General features: G+C 46.0%; 1 pseudogene; it reads left to right on the plus strand.

Moving 5' to 3' along the window:
• Window positions 1-8,546: 8,546 nt before the first annotated feature.
• LOC122200406 lies at window positions 8,547-8,813 on the plus strand (annotated as a pseudogene).
• Window positions 8,814-13,332: the final 4,519 nt, after the last annotated feature.

Below are 13,332 nucleotides of genomic sequence, written 5' to 3' on the forward strand. Positions count from 1 at the left end.
GACACCTATTGGATGCCTGTGGATTCGGAAATATCCCCACTTTCAGTGCTTTCACAGCCTACAGGGAGAGACAGATGATTAAACGGATAATTACAGTGCCATGTGAATGTGGATAAATGCACATCATAAGGGACAGGTTAAATTAATCATGAAACAGCCATACAATAGAGTGCTATATAGCCATTAAAAAGAATAATGTAGCACCATATTCACTGACAGGGAAAGATCTGCACAGTAGAGTAAATGGAGGGAAAAGAGCAGATTGCAAAGTAGTATTTATGGTATCTTACTCTCTGTAAAATTATATTTTACATACACACAAATGTTGAAAGGATATTCACCAAATTATCTACCAGTTAGCTCTGGGTGATACATTTTCAAGTGATTTTACTTTAGCCTTCAGGCTTGTCTGTTTTGTTTGTACAATTTAATTTTTTCAAAAGGAAACAGCTTTGTTTGGTGAAAATGAGAGGCACTTCCTGCAGAAAATTCAACATGCTAAGTTCAGTAATGAAGGTACTCCCATGCACCGACAGACACACACACATGTGCACACACCTCACTCACAGGGAGTGCAAGATTCTCTAAGGATTCCAGAAAGGTGAACTGGCACTGTCTAGAGGTTTCTTCTACTTCAGTTAGCTACCTATTATGGACTAGAGTTTTTAAAGCTGGAAGATGTTGGAAGCTAAGAAACAAAACCAAATGACCCATACCATTTGCTACCTTTAATAGCAACAATTTCTCCATTCTGCAAAAGTGAGCTTCCCTTGAGTAAAGGAAGCAGCTTTCATTTCACCTTCCTGGAGTGGTAAACCCTCCTACACTCCAGCCCTCCAGACTATGTCTACAAAACACACAGTAAATGCATTCAGCCCTGACCCTCTGCCTCAAACCCACCTTTCCTGTTCTCACTTCCAAGCAATGCTTGGGGGTTAAGCTCATTTATTCACTTAATAAACACTTACTGAGTGTCCTCCAGAGTGCTTAGCTTCCATGAGCAACTAATGAGTGCAGGCAAACAAGACAGGTACTGTCTCCATTCTTGCGGAACTCAGGTTCCAGTGGAAAGGGGGACTGAAACAAAGGTATCGCTGGAGTTACACTCCCTGAGTTCAAGTCCTGGAGACTCATAGGCTAGCTGGGTGGCCTGGCTATGTTGGTTGACCTTTCTGGACATCAGCTTCCCTTTCTGCGAAAGGGGCATAAGAGTCCTCATTAGACTGTTAGAGGATTAAACGAAATGATGCATGTGGAATGCTTGGCCCAGGGCCTGGCACATGGTGGCCCCAGGTGAAGGTTAATTAATACTGTCATAAATATTTACACTTGTAATGAGTTGCCGTAAAAGACAAAAGCGTAGAGCACAGAGACGGTGCTCACAGCAGGGAAAGCACTGCACATGCCCCAGGTCATTGCCCACCTTCCAAATAATGGGTCCAATGGGAAGAAGGAAAACTGTGATCGGACTTGGCTCCATTAGTCTTTTTAAATAAAAGCATGGCCATCTGGGATCCATAGCACTGATGTGATTTCCTGACCACATGGTTCAGGTTGGGCAGTACTGAAAGGAGAGCAGAGGCAGAATGTTAATACCTCCCATTCTGGGAAGATATATAGTGGGAGCCCCACCATGCTGACCTTTTCCACACAAAGTGTTTTGATTAACTGGCATCCTATTCCTCCCCTGCAGCTCTAGAAGGCTATACACACAGAGGGGTGACTGGTCAGCCAATCACACTTTGGGTTCCCTTGAAAAGGTTAAGAGAGGGCGGTAAAAGCATAGCGCCTGGAGGAAGAGAGGAACCACACCTGCCAGCAGGAAGTAAGAAGGTGGAGCCGCCCACCTTGGTTCCTGGTCCTAAGCCAGGCTCAGCCCCTTTGCTGGCCAATTAATTCCAGGCACCAACATCTGTCCTGAATTCTTCAAGGTAATTAGCACCACATGTTATCAACAGGAAGCTGGTGCCCGCGGGCACTTGAGATAATTGTTTCCATTCTGGCATATCTCTTCCTACTGTAAAAGGTCACTGCAGCCGATGTATTCCCACTACCCCCATCCCTCTCATTAAATGAAAAAAGCTGTCTCTGGTAGTGGCAGTTCTATCATTTCATCGGCTCAGGGCATCCAGGCAGAGGCTTCTTGGAGGGAAGGGTACTCCAAGAGTTGGCAGCGATTACTTCCTGCAACTTCGACATCATGCGTGTGGCCACCCACTCGTACAGGCAGTAGCTGAGACACACAAGGCTTGGTTTATTGTGCCTGGGGTCTGGAGTGCTCCAGAGAAAAAATACAATTGGCACTGGCTGACTGTGACCAAGGCCGCTCAGGACTCTCCCACAGACTCCGGGAAGCTTCTCCAGGGGATCAAGGGAAAGAGGAAATCTTACAAAGTGGCCTTGCCAGCCCTGCCCCCGTGCTGCAGCCACATGACTGAGCCATATTCTCCCCCCTCTTCTTCTGTACCTGGCCTCCCTCTGCCCATGCATTCTCTCTGTCTCACTCAAGACCACACCTCAGACTGCATTTCTGCCAGGAGCCCTCTATGAAGCTCTCTGATTGAGGTCAGGTGCTTCCTACACCTACCAGGCTTGCCAGTATTGTTCAGCCTCCCACCGCCCCACCTGAAGGACAGCTGGATGAGAGCAGGGGGTCTCCACTACCTTGTCCACCCCTCCCGCTTCGTGTCCAGCATAACATTCAAGAAATATTTACTGAGTGAATTGTGAACATGTGGTAGGCAATGATGCTGTGCTGGCTGGGTGTGCACTCCAAGTAACATGAAATTCAAGAGAGTATTAGCCACCAGGGAGGCACAACCAACAAATTCTTGATTTCAGAGCAAACGGGAGCAAAGAGAACCTTACTGGGAACTGAGCCACCCGCTGGCGGTCCCAGCAGGTAGCAACATCCTTCCCAAGGATGTAATCTGTCTACGTGGAAAGCTGACCACAGTCCCAGGACAAAGACCAGACACAGCAGCAAGAAATTAAGTACTGCACCAGGCAGCTAGCATTTGTTCATTATTCCATGAGCTCAGCCCGTGCAGGCTTCCTGCAACCCTGGCAGGAGAGGGGGAGCTTGCCTTGTGTGGATAGGCTCCAAGTCATGTCAGGCAGGGGCCAAGCCATGGCTGAAGGAGGCTTTCATGCCTCCCATCACCACCATCGGACCCCCATGAGTCTTCACCCCCCGGATGTCTCACCACACTGGTTTCTGTCCACTTCTAGGAAGCACCCATGGCCCTGGTTAATGCCTCTCCAGCTGATAAATGCCTCTCTATCCCTCCCAGCTCCCTCAACCCTTCCTCTCGCCCTCCGGATCGCCAGAGAAAGGAGCAAATCCCCCAATGGCATCACACTTCTCTCCTGTGCATTCTTTCTCCCATTACAATTTTACACTGGGTGTGTTCTTACTTGATTCATGCCACTGTCCCCAACAAGACTCTCAGCATCACAAGGCCAGGTCTGCTTTTGTTCACCGTTCTGTCCCCTGTGCCTAGCACTCAGGCGGCATGTAGGAAACTCAGGTAGAGTAAAATTGTGTCTTAAGGAAATGTAAACATGTACTCAATAAACAAAGGTTTGAGAAACACTGGACACTCTCAACCTCTAAAACTCTGTGGAGTCCTGCTGGAAAGAAACTCATCTGACTTTACTCCAATGTTTCCTAGTTTGCCTGAGTATGGGATCCTTTCTCATTCCTCTCAACATCCTAGGCAGAGGGGTGTGCCTTGGAACTCCAGTTTGGGAAACACTATCTGGATAATATTTCTTTGTTTATTATTTATTTTATGATTTATTTGTTTATTGTTTATTTAAACAAACAAGGGGACCCCCAATTTTTCAAAGCTGCTCTGAGCCATAACAGCACAGTGGAGTGTGAAGGGGTCTGCTGTACCCAGACTCTGCTTCCTGCCTACCTTGTTCCTCCCCTTCCTCTGTGGCCTATGCTGTGACAGGTTTGGGAAATCATGCTGGTAGATGTGCACAGAAAGCCCCAAGGCTCACTGCCCTTGAGAAGGAAGAACCAGGCTGGTACCTGGGCAGGCATGGAGCATAACATCCTTTTCAAGTTCATGATTTCTTCACACCAGGTGCTGGCCACACAAAATAAGAACAGCACTTAGGATTTACTCTCCCCAAATCATAGTTACTGATGTTATCCTTTTTGTCTCACAAGAAACTGAGTGGGTAATCCTGAAACAATTTTCCTTATTTCAAAGAATAGAGGCACTGAAACCCATAGATTCTCAAGGTCACCAGGCCCCAGAAGCTACAGGGTATGAACAAAAGTACGGGTCCTGTGCCTCTCCAGCCAAGGCTTTTCCCTCTTCTGGATCAGGTCCCTCTTTGAAGGTAAAACTATTGCTGGAAGAGACAGCTAAAGGCCCAAGAGAACTCCCTTACACAGGGAGGTAAGCCCACTTACTCCTGGGCCAGGAGAACCTGACAATCTTTAACAGACGCTCTATGCTGGTAGCCTACAGGTTCAATCTGGCTTATGGATTTTATTCAATCCACATGGTTGGGTTGTTTTTCAGCCATCGACATTTAAAAGTCAAGAAATTTCCCCTTATAATCTGGATTCCAGCTTCTCTTGAAAATGCTGGAGACACAGCCACACCTTGGGTCTGCATTTCTGTGGCAACCAGGAGCTGGCAGAGTGCTCTCTGTCTTTCCAAATGGACCCATACCCTCTGGTTCACTGCCTGCCTCCTGTCTACATCACTCACTGATTTACCTGCTGGGCCCTGTGGACACTGGGGTTTGACCCCCGCCTGATTTGTTGATGATGGTCTTGTTTCCAAACCACCAGACAGGAGGGTAGGTGCAAGTGGATGGACACAGGGGTTGCTAAAGGAAGAGGGGGAAAGCACCAAGAAACACATCTTCTAACGTCTGGAATAACAACTTCCACCAAAAATAAAAACAAGTTTCTGCAACAAAGAGAAAATGCAGACATAAATTCCCTTTAACCAGCAGCCAAATGTTTTAATATTTATGCCTGGATTTTCCCAGGCAATTTTAATTCACATTTGCGCTTTGGCTATAGAAAATAAAAAGGAAGACGGGGTACAGAATGTGCAAAATACTGAAAAATGCCATAATTTAAATGGAATTGAATCCCTTTCAAAAACACTGTGTCCAGTGAAGCTGTTGCCTTGAGAGGCATTTTGTCAGTTCTGTGCACCACTCAAAACGCAGTGAAAGCTATAAAAACCACCTGCCATCTCAATGGACTCCAGATTCGTTTGCTCTGGGGTTGGATTCTAATGTGGCCCCTTTGCAGTGGGAGCAGAGCTGGGGGCGACAGCTGAGAAGCTGCTCAGGCCTGTGTCAGGTGAACTTGTTATATAACATTTCAAAGCCACACACTGTTGTATGAAGAGGCAATTCCATCCAGGGGCTGCCGCATCCCAAACTGAACTTTGTCAGGCCTGACTGGCAGCAGCAGGGACACACCGATACAGCAAGAACGTACTTTTTCAAGTCCTTCAGAGTTCAAGAGTTCGCTATGGCTCTTTCTTCCAGCAAATTCACTTTATATGGGCTGTGGAGTTGGCCAGCTGGGCATTGGACTGATATGGGGATAAATTTCTCCCCAAAGCAAACTCTCAAATCAGCCCAACTTCCAGGGGCAGGTGCATATTGTCCCCTCCAGGGAGCCCTCCACCACCTCTCCAAGCCTCCTGCTCTTTCCTCCGAATGGCTGGAGTCCTTGGTCAATTTAACACTTAATCTGCTTACTTATCCTTTTTACATGTGGACCCTTATGACTGGAAGCTAAACAAACTGGTCCCTCAGGGAGGAACAGGGTGTTTTTTTTTTTAATATTTATTTACTTTTGAGAAAGACAATGTGTGAGCAGGTGAGAGGCAGAGAGAGAGGGGGAACAGAGGTTCCAAAGTGGGCTCTGTGCTGACACAGAAAGCCTGATGCAGGGCTCGAACTTGAGAATTGTGAGATCATGACCTGAGCCAAAGTTGGACACTTAACAGAATGAGCCACCCAGGTGCCCCTCCTATTTTTCTTTGCAAGTACACATGAAGTAGGTACTTTGCAAGAACAGCAGTAGGCATTCTGGACACAAGACTCGGGCTCTAAGCATAGCAAATAAACATCAGGAACATGAACCTGGGGACCCATGGGACTGTGGGGACGGCCCAATGGCCCTGGTGATTCCAAACCATTGGTTCTGCCTGAGTCCTGCCTGGCACGCCCACACTCCCTGGAGGAGAGGCAGTACCCAGAAATGACTGAGACACAGTTCCTACCAGCCTGGCAGGATGGAGGCTCCAATTTACAGAAAATGATACATGTTACACATCTGAGTTTGTGGGGAGAAATTTTCATTGGACTCAAATGGAGCTCAAAGAATGACACAGGAAAAAAGAAAGTGTTATCAGCCTAGGTACAGAGGAGGGAGGGAATGCGAACAGGTGGGAGGAGGTGGCAAAAGGCCCCAGGAGCAGAGAAGGGGATGTGAGTGTGTCCCAGATCTGGGACTAGTAGAATAGGTTTGCTAATGGCACAATGCTAATAATGATTTCCCTAGTGGTCTCAGTAGATACATGGATCCTTGTTGTCAGTCCCCAAGGACAAACTACTAAAGGCCATCTAGAAGCCCCCGAGGAAGAGGGCATCTTCTGAACAGAGGTCTAGCCTCAGGGGAAGACAGTGGGGTGCAAAAACCATGCTGTGTCACCTTGTAGGTGGCTGTCCCCTACAAAAGGCCATTAACCAAGTTTCGCAAACCCCCTTCACCAGCAAGAAACAAGCCTGGAACATGGTTGAATGAAGGATGAATAAGTCTATCCATCCGTGAGGCCCATGTCTACCATTCATTCACTAAAGAAGTACTCACCACCAGCTCCCATGTTCCACATGCCCTGCAAATGGTCTGGCACAAAAGATATAGCAGGGAACTAGGAAGACATGGACAGACATGGGACCCACCTTCGAGGAGCTTGCCCTTGAGCTGGGGGAGAAGACTACCAAAAACTGACCCATGAATCATTTCAGGTAGGGATTGATACTAAAGAGAAGGAAAGCAAGAGGAGAGAATGAAAAAGTGTTGGAAGAAAAATTATCTAGATGGTCGCCTGCAGAAAGGGTGACATTTGAGCAGAGACATCTGTGGAGACATGAGGGGGAGTGTTCCCAGCATGGGAAGAGGGGATACAAGAGGCCTAAGGCAGGAGTGAGTGTGGCCAAGTGAAGAGGGGAGGCCCATGTGGCTGAAGTACAAGGGGGGGGGGGGCTGGGTAGGAGGGGCTCCCTGTGCTGCCACTCACTATCCACATGTGCACGTGGGAGCGGATGCCACTCCTCTCTCTCCCATCCCACCATGCCCTAGCCCTGGAGGGACATATGGGAGGAAGTCTCTCTGGCTGCTCCCACCCCTAACCTGAGCCCCTAGCACCACTAAGAACCAGTAAACTCTGGCCCTAAGAGGAAGCTCACAGAGTGCCCAACCTTCACTGAGATAAAATGGAGTTTTCCAAACCACAATTTTCTGAATATCCCCTTCGGGCCCAACATTTATGTTTGATACCAGCTCAAAGGAAATTTGCTCTCAAAGCATCTGTTACATCTATCCTGATATTTTTACGTGTAGAGGAGCCAGAAACCCAAACAGTGCCACGGTTTACAGAAGATTTCGAGGCTTCTCTCTCCCTGCTTGAATTATTGAAGCCATTCTGAGCTCTCCAGATGGAGACATGAGAGGAAAATGCTACAAAGGTCCTGAATCAGGCCCTTCTGACAGGGTCTGAGGGGACAGTGTACACCTTGACCAAAGACCCAGGGACCTGCCCCAGAAGGAAAAAGTAGAAAAGGTGAGGTGAGAAGTCAAAGTTCAGCAGTGTGGCCTGGTGTCCTCCTTACATCTCTCAGCCCCTCTACTCCCCCAGGCAGCTGACTGACTGTTCCAAGGACCACCACTGCAGGGGCAACCTTGGCTCCTACAGCACACCGCCCATGAGGCAAGTGAGGGCTCACTCAAATGCACTCCCTCCTGAAAATCCTTCCAAGGCCCCCCACTACCCTAGAGACAAAGTTAAAGTACATTTCACAGTCCCCCCCCCCAGCCTCCCTCCATCCAGCTGGACCAGTGTTTCCCAGAAACCTGTCACCGTGCTCATAACGGGAAATATGCTTTGCAGGAGACCCAGCTTACACACCCACACAGGTTTCTGAAACACAAGTTCCAAGAAACCATGATCCTTAGGATATACTATGAGCTCTGATGTTTTCAATCCCATCTTATTCTATTTGTTTTTAAAGCCGGTCATGACACAGTAAATTGGTTTCATGACCCACCAGCAAATCATGAACTACAGTTTGTACAATATACTAAAACGATTTCTGCAGTCTGTCCAAATTGCCTTCCGCTCCTGTCCCTCTGAGATTTCTTACATGCATTTCTGGCGAGATTTCCTTTCTCTTCCCTAGTCAACCCTTCTTCTGCGAATTCAGTTGTTTTCAACCTTGGCTGCAGATTAGAATCACACAGCGTGCCTTAAAAATATACAGACTCCAAGATGGCGTCGTCCATACCAGTGAAGGAGGAGAAGCTCATGGATGTGAGGCTAGGATAGCTGTCAAGCTGGATAATGATACAGGATTTCACCCCTAAAGGCATTCCTGGAACATTTCAAAGAGGTTACTACCAGTATTACAACAAGTGTGTCTATGTGAAGAAAGGAGGAGTCGCTGGGATTTCTATGGTGCTGGCAGCATATATGCTTTTCGACTACTGCTGTTGTTACAGAGAACTCATACATGAGCAGCTATGCAAGCACCACTGAAGAGGGCCCAGTGTGGAGGCACATTCAGCATTCCTGACCGTGAGCTTTGCCTGGCACCCTTGAATCCTTTCATATCCTGATTCAGAATTACCATCCAATAAAAGATGACTGGTTAAAAAAATACACACACACACACACACACGCACACACACACACACAAATACCTGGACACCCTTTCACACCAGTCCCCCTAGATTCTGATTTAATTAGTCATGTGGAACCCTACCCACAGTGCTTAGCACACAGAAGTAAGTATTTGCTGTATGAATCTGCAAGGAAGGCATTATTGTCCCATTTTACAGCTACAAGTGGAAGAGGTGGGATTAGAACTCAGATCTGCCCAGTTCCAGAGGCAGAGCCTCCTAACCAGTACAGGAACTTCCTGTCATAGCTGAATAGGCAAGAGACACAACTCACAGGTGTTGCCAGTCCTTAAGGATGAAGATCTAGGGGTGCCTGGGTGGCTCAGTTGGTTAAGTATCCTACTCCTGATTTTGGCTCAGGTCATGATCCCAGGGCCATGGGATCCAGCCCTGCATCAGACTCCACGCTGGGCTGCTTAAGATTCTCTCTCCTTCTGCCCCTCCCCTGCTCGCATGTTCTCATGCTTTCTCTCTCTCTCTCTCTCTCTCTCTCTCTGAAAAAAAAAAAAAAAAAAAAGGATGAATGAAGATCTACAGAAAGCCATTAGGTATCATAGCAGGACTGTTTTGCTCCTGGCTCTTTTCTGGCCCTGGGTTCACACAGCATCCCTGCAATAGACTTGGTCCCCAGTCTCTCATATTTCCACTCTGCTCTCTTACTAAGGGTGTTCCAACTCCGATCCCATATTCCTCATGTCATCTGGACACTTCCAAAGGGATGTTCTCTCAAATAATATGACTCATTCCAAACTCTTTCTTTCCCTTCTCTCACCACCAGCCTTACCACCCCGTGCTTAATGCTTCTAATTATCTAAGTTCAAGATTTCCCAACCTCAACAGCTTTGACCAGTCCCTTCCTCCTGACTCCCTCAAACCATCATGCTGGGCACCCAGTCTCCTGTGTTGCCACTCCCCAGACTCCACCCCATGACCCCACCTTCATCAGCCCACGGCAAGCTTCCTGCCATTCATTGCCTCTTTCCTGTGGACCATAGCAGCGATCTCCACACATCTTTCTGTTTCCAGATTCCCCTCACCTATCTGCCCCCACAAATAGGATGTCTGACCAAAGCCCAACTCTGGCCAAGTCTTTTCACTCAGAATCCTCCAGAGAGCCCATACTAGCCCACAGTGGTAGATAAAACTCAAATGTCAGAGTCCACTGCTATGAGGCAGTAGGAAGGGGCCTTTCCAGCCACATATCACCATGGTTCTGCCACATGTGTCTGCATCCCCAACTAACAGGTCTGTTAGGCATGCCATTTCTCAGATATGCCTCCTATTCCCACCCTCACCCAGGCATCAGTATCACCCAAATACAGGAAGAGGACTCAGGAGGGAATAATATGACCAGGAGGACCAGCCCAAAAAGCCAAATGTTCCAGACATTACTCAATTCCCTCCATGTTAAAACCATGGCAACCAATCACAGCTCAGGTTCATTTACGAACGAATGGCAGGACCATGGGGTTATGGAAGTCTGGTAATATTAACTGTGAAAAAAGGTGGGGACAGACAAGGTTTCTGGGTACAGGAAAGGCAGCACAAAATTATGGCAGTGAGGAGGGCTGTCAGCCTAGAAATGACACCAGGTAATGGGGTTTTGATGGGATATAGGGGAAAGGAATACTGGTCCTTTCCCCTCAAATGATATACATTTTCATAAAAGGAGGACGTTTTTCCAGGATGTCGGTCTGCTTTAGAGTAGATAAACTTTAGAAATCTTCAGGGAAACATTGTTGAGAAATACGTTCCCCTGAGCAGAGCTTTCTTTACTCCCAAACTCAGGGAAGGTTGGGACTTTTCACACATAAGGAATCAATCCCTAGATGCCCATCCCATGACCAAACCTCTTCAATCGAGTGCTCAAGGGTCCCCAAGTCAAATCCTCCCTACCTTGCACCCTGTCTCTATCTCAGGCCTGATGCTCCCTTGCCTGGGTTGAGTTGATTGGGGTCCTTACTTTGACATTCCAAATGACTAATTGAGAATAATTACAACTCTTAATTATATTTCAATCATTACATACCAACACCACAGCTGCTTTTAAGTTTTATTTTTCATTAAAGCAATGTTTTCAAGAGCCTGTTTAAAAAGGAGGGGAAAAAACTACTGAATAATCATTTATAATTTAAAAGTAAATAAGAACAAATTATGATCATGTTTGTGAAACAAAATGCTCTATCCAATCCAGTTAGCTATTAACCTAGAAATCTCTTCAAGTCACCTGGAGCTTCAGATTCATGTACCAAGCTCAGTGATCCTGAATCAAAGATTCCAGGGTTGGTTTCCAGTAAGTATAGACCTAAAGCTATTGGGGGTTGAAAAACCCAAAACCTATGGAGTTTCCCAGAAAAGATGGCACCAAAAGTGTGGTCAGGCCCAAAGGATGGAAATTCCAACGTAGAAACTCCTATAGAGCATAATAATTGCACTGATACAGCATTTGCCATCTTAGAATTTACATTCAGATGCATTTGTGCGTAGCTCCAAGACTCCTCTTCTTTGTGGTTCTTAAACTTTGGAAGACATAGCATTGAACACTCTTCCCCAGAAAAATACACATACACAGAACATACACAAGATTTTGCATACAATTTTAAGAGAATCACAAATTCATAAGCCTATCCATGATTTCCTTAAGATTTATGATTTCCAAGATACCTAATGTTCATTTGTTTGTTTTTAGTACGTGGCAAAAGCATGGAGGCACGTGAAAGGTATAATCATTATGAAATTTTTAGGCATGATTATTTACAATTATTTCTACAAAACACTGAGTGCCTACTATGTTCCAGGCACTGGACTAGTTACCAGAAGAGCGCAAGGGTGTGGTGATGAATCAAATAGGACCCCTTAAGGAACTCAGTGGAAGAGGCAAGGAGAGGATGGGTGCTAAACTGAGGAGGAAGGAGGAGCTATTAAGTGCTGGAAGAATTTTATTCCTGTGATACTGCCAAGCTTTGACCTTGCTGCTCTATGAAAGCTTCAGGTGGGGTCAGAGGGCAGGGAAGTGACTTAGCACAGAACATGCAACAATGGCATTAATATGAAGACCTGAGACCCAGACTAGGAATATCCGTCCCCTTAAAGCAAGCCCTTGACCCAGTGGCCATGGAATGTGACCAGTTCATTCATTAATTACCAGGGATATGCTGTTTTCTTTTTTTTTTAATTTTTTTTAACTTTTATTTATTTTTGAGACAGAGGGAAACAGAGAATGAACAGGGGGAGAGTCAGAGAGAGAGGGAGACACAGAATCTGAAACAGGCTCCAGGCTCTGAGCTGTCAGCACAGAGCCCGACGCGGGCTCGAACTCACAGACTGCAAGATCATGACCTAAGCCGAAGTCGGACGCTTAACCAACCGAGCCACCCAGGCACCCCTGGATATACTGTTTTCTAAGGATCCTACACAAGCAGTCCAGGAATAGAAACTCACCACGGCAGAATCATGTGCTCTAAGAAAGGCAATAGCTAAGCAGAGAGGATATAGCTAAGTCCATTGATGGCTTATTGGGACAACTGCTCCTGTGTATCATAACAGCCTCTGGTATTTCCAATTTTTTTTTTTTTTTTTGCCAAGTAAAATTTGTTTGACCACCATCTAATGTCATAATCATTTCGTAAAAGAAAAAACATTTCACTGGTATTTAATAAGAATAAAGTATATTCTATACCAAGAAAAAAGAGTTGGAACTTCACACCATGCGTATACTCACAACACAGACACACACACAGTTAATTTCTTTACTTTTCCAATTTTTCTAGACTAGTTAAATTTTTTCACAACTTAGCACCAGTTCACAGAAGAGTATTTGGAAACCACCAAAAGAAGGTTTGAAAAAGAAAGCAAGGGCAAAGTATTTAAGGAGCAATGAGCCCTGCCAGGGATGGAGAATGAAGGTCTCACAGTATGGGAACTATCCAGGCTGGGTACTGAAGGATGAAAAGTTTCAGCTAATGGGGTTGATGGAATCACACAGACACACTGGAAGTGAAGGCAGGTGGTGAGAAAGAAACACAATGTCAACCTCATTTCTGAACCCTTGAATCTGTCAACAGTCCTCAAGGTCCATGTCTGTGACTTTTGTACCTTATACATTGTCACTCCTAAACTGTTCTTGTACTCCCAATTTGGCTGTTCTAACTGATGGACAAACACTTCAAGCTATTACTGGATGGCCTTGGTCCCCAAACAACAGTTGTGTTTTGTAGACTTTCCTACATTTGTATATGGGTCCTTATTTTCACAAATACTTGAATATTAGATCATAGGGGGGAAACGAAAAGCCTATTGCTAGAGAAAAAAATCCAAATACATTTTACATAATTTAGAAAACGATGAGAATTATTAGTGAGCCAAAAGCAGTACTT

The sequence above is a fragment of the Panthera leo genome, chromosome A1, assembly GCF_018350215.1.
Source record: "Panthera leo isolate Ple1 chromosome A1, P.leo_Ple1_pat1.1, whole genome shotgun sequence".
In the NCBI taxonomy this organism is placed as follows: Eukaryota; Metazoa; Chordata; class Mammalia; order Carnivora; family Felidae; genus Panthera; species Panthera leo.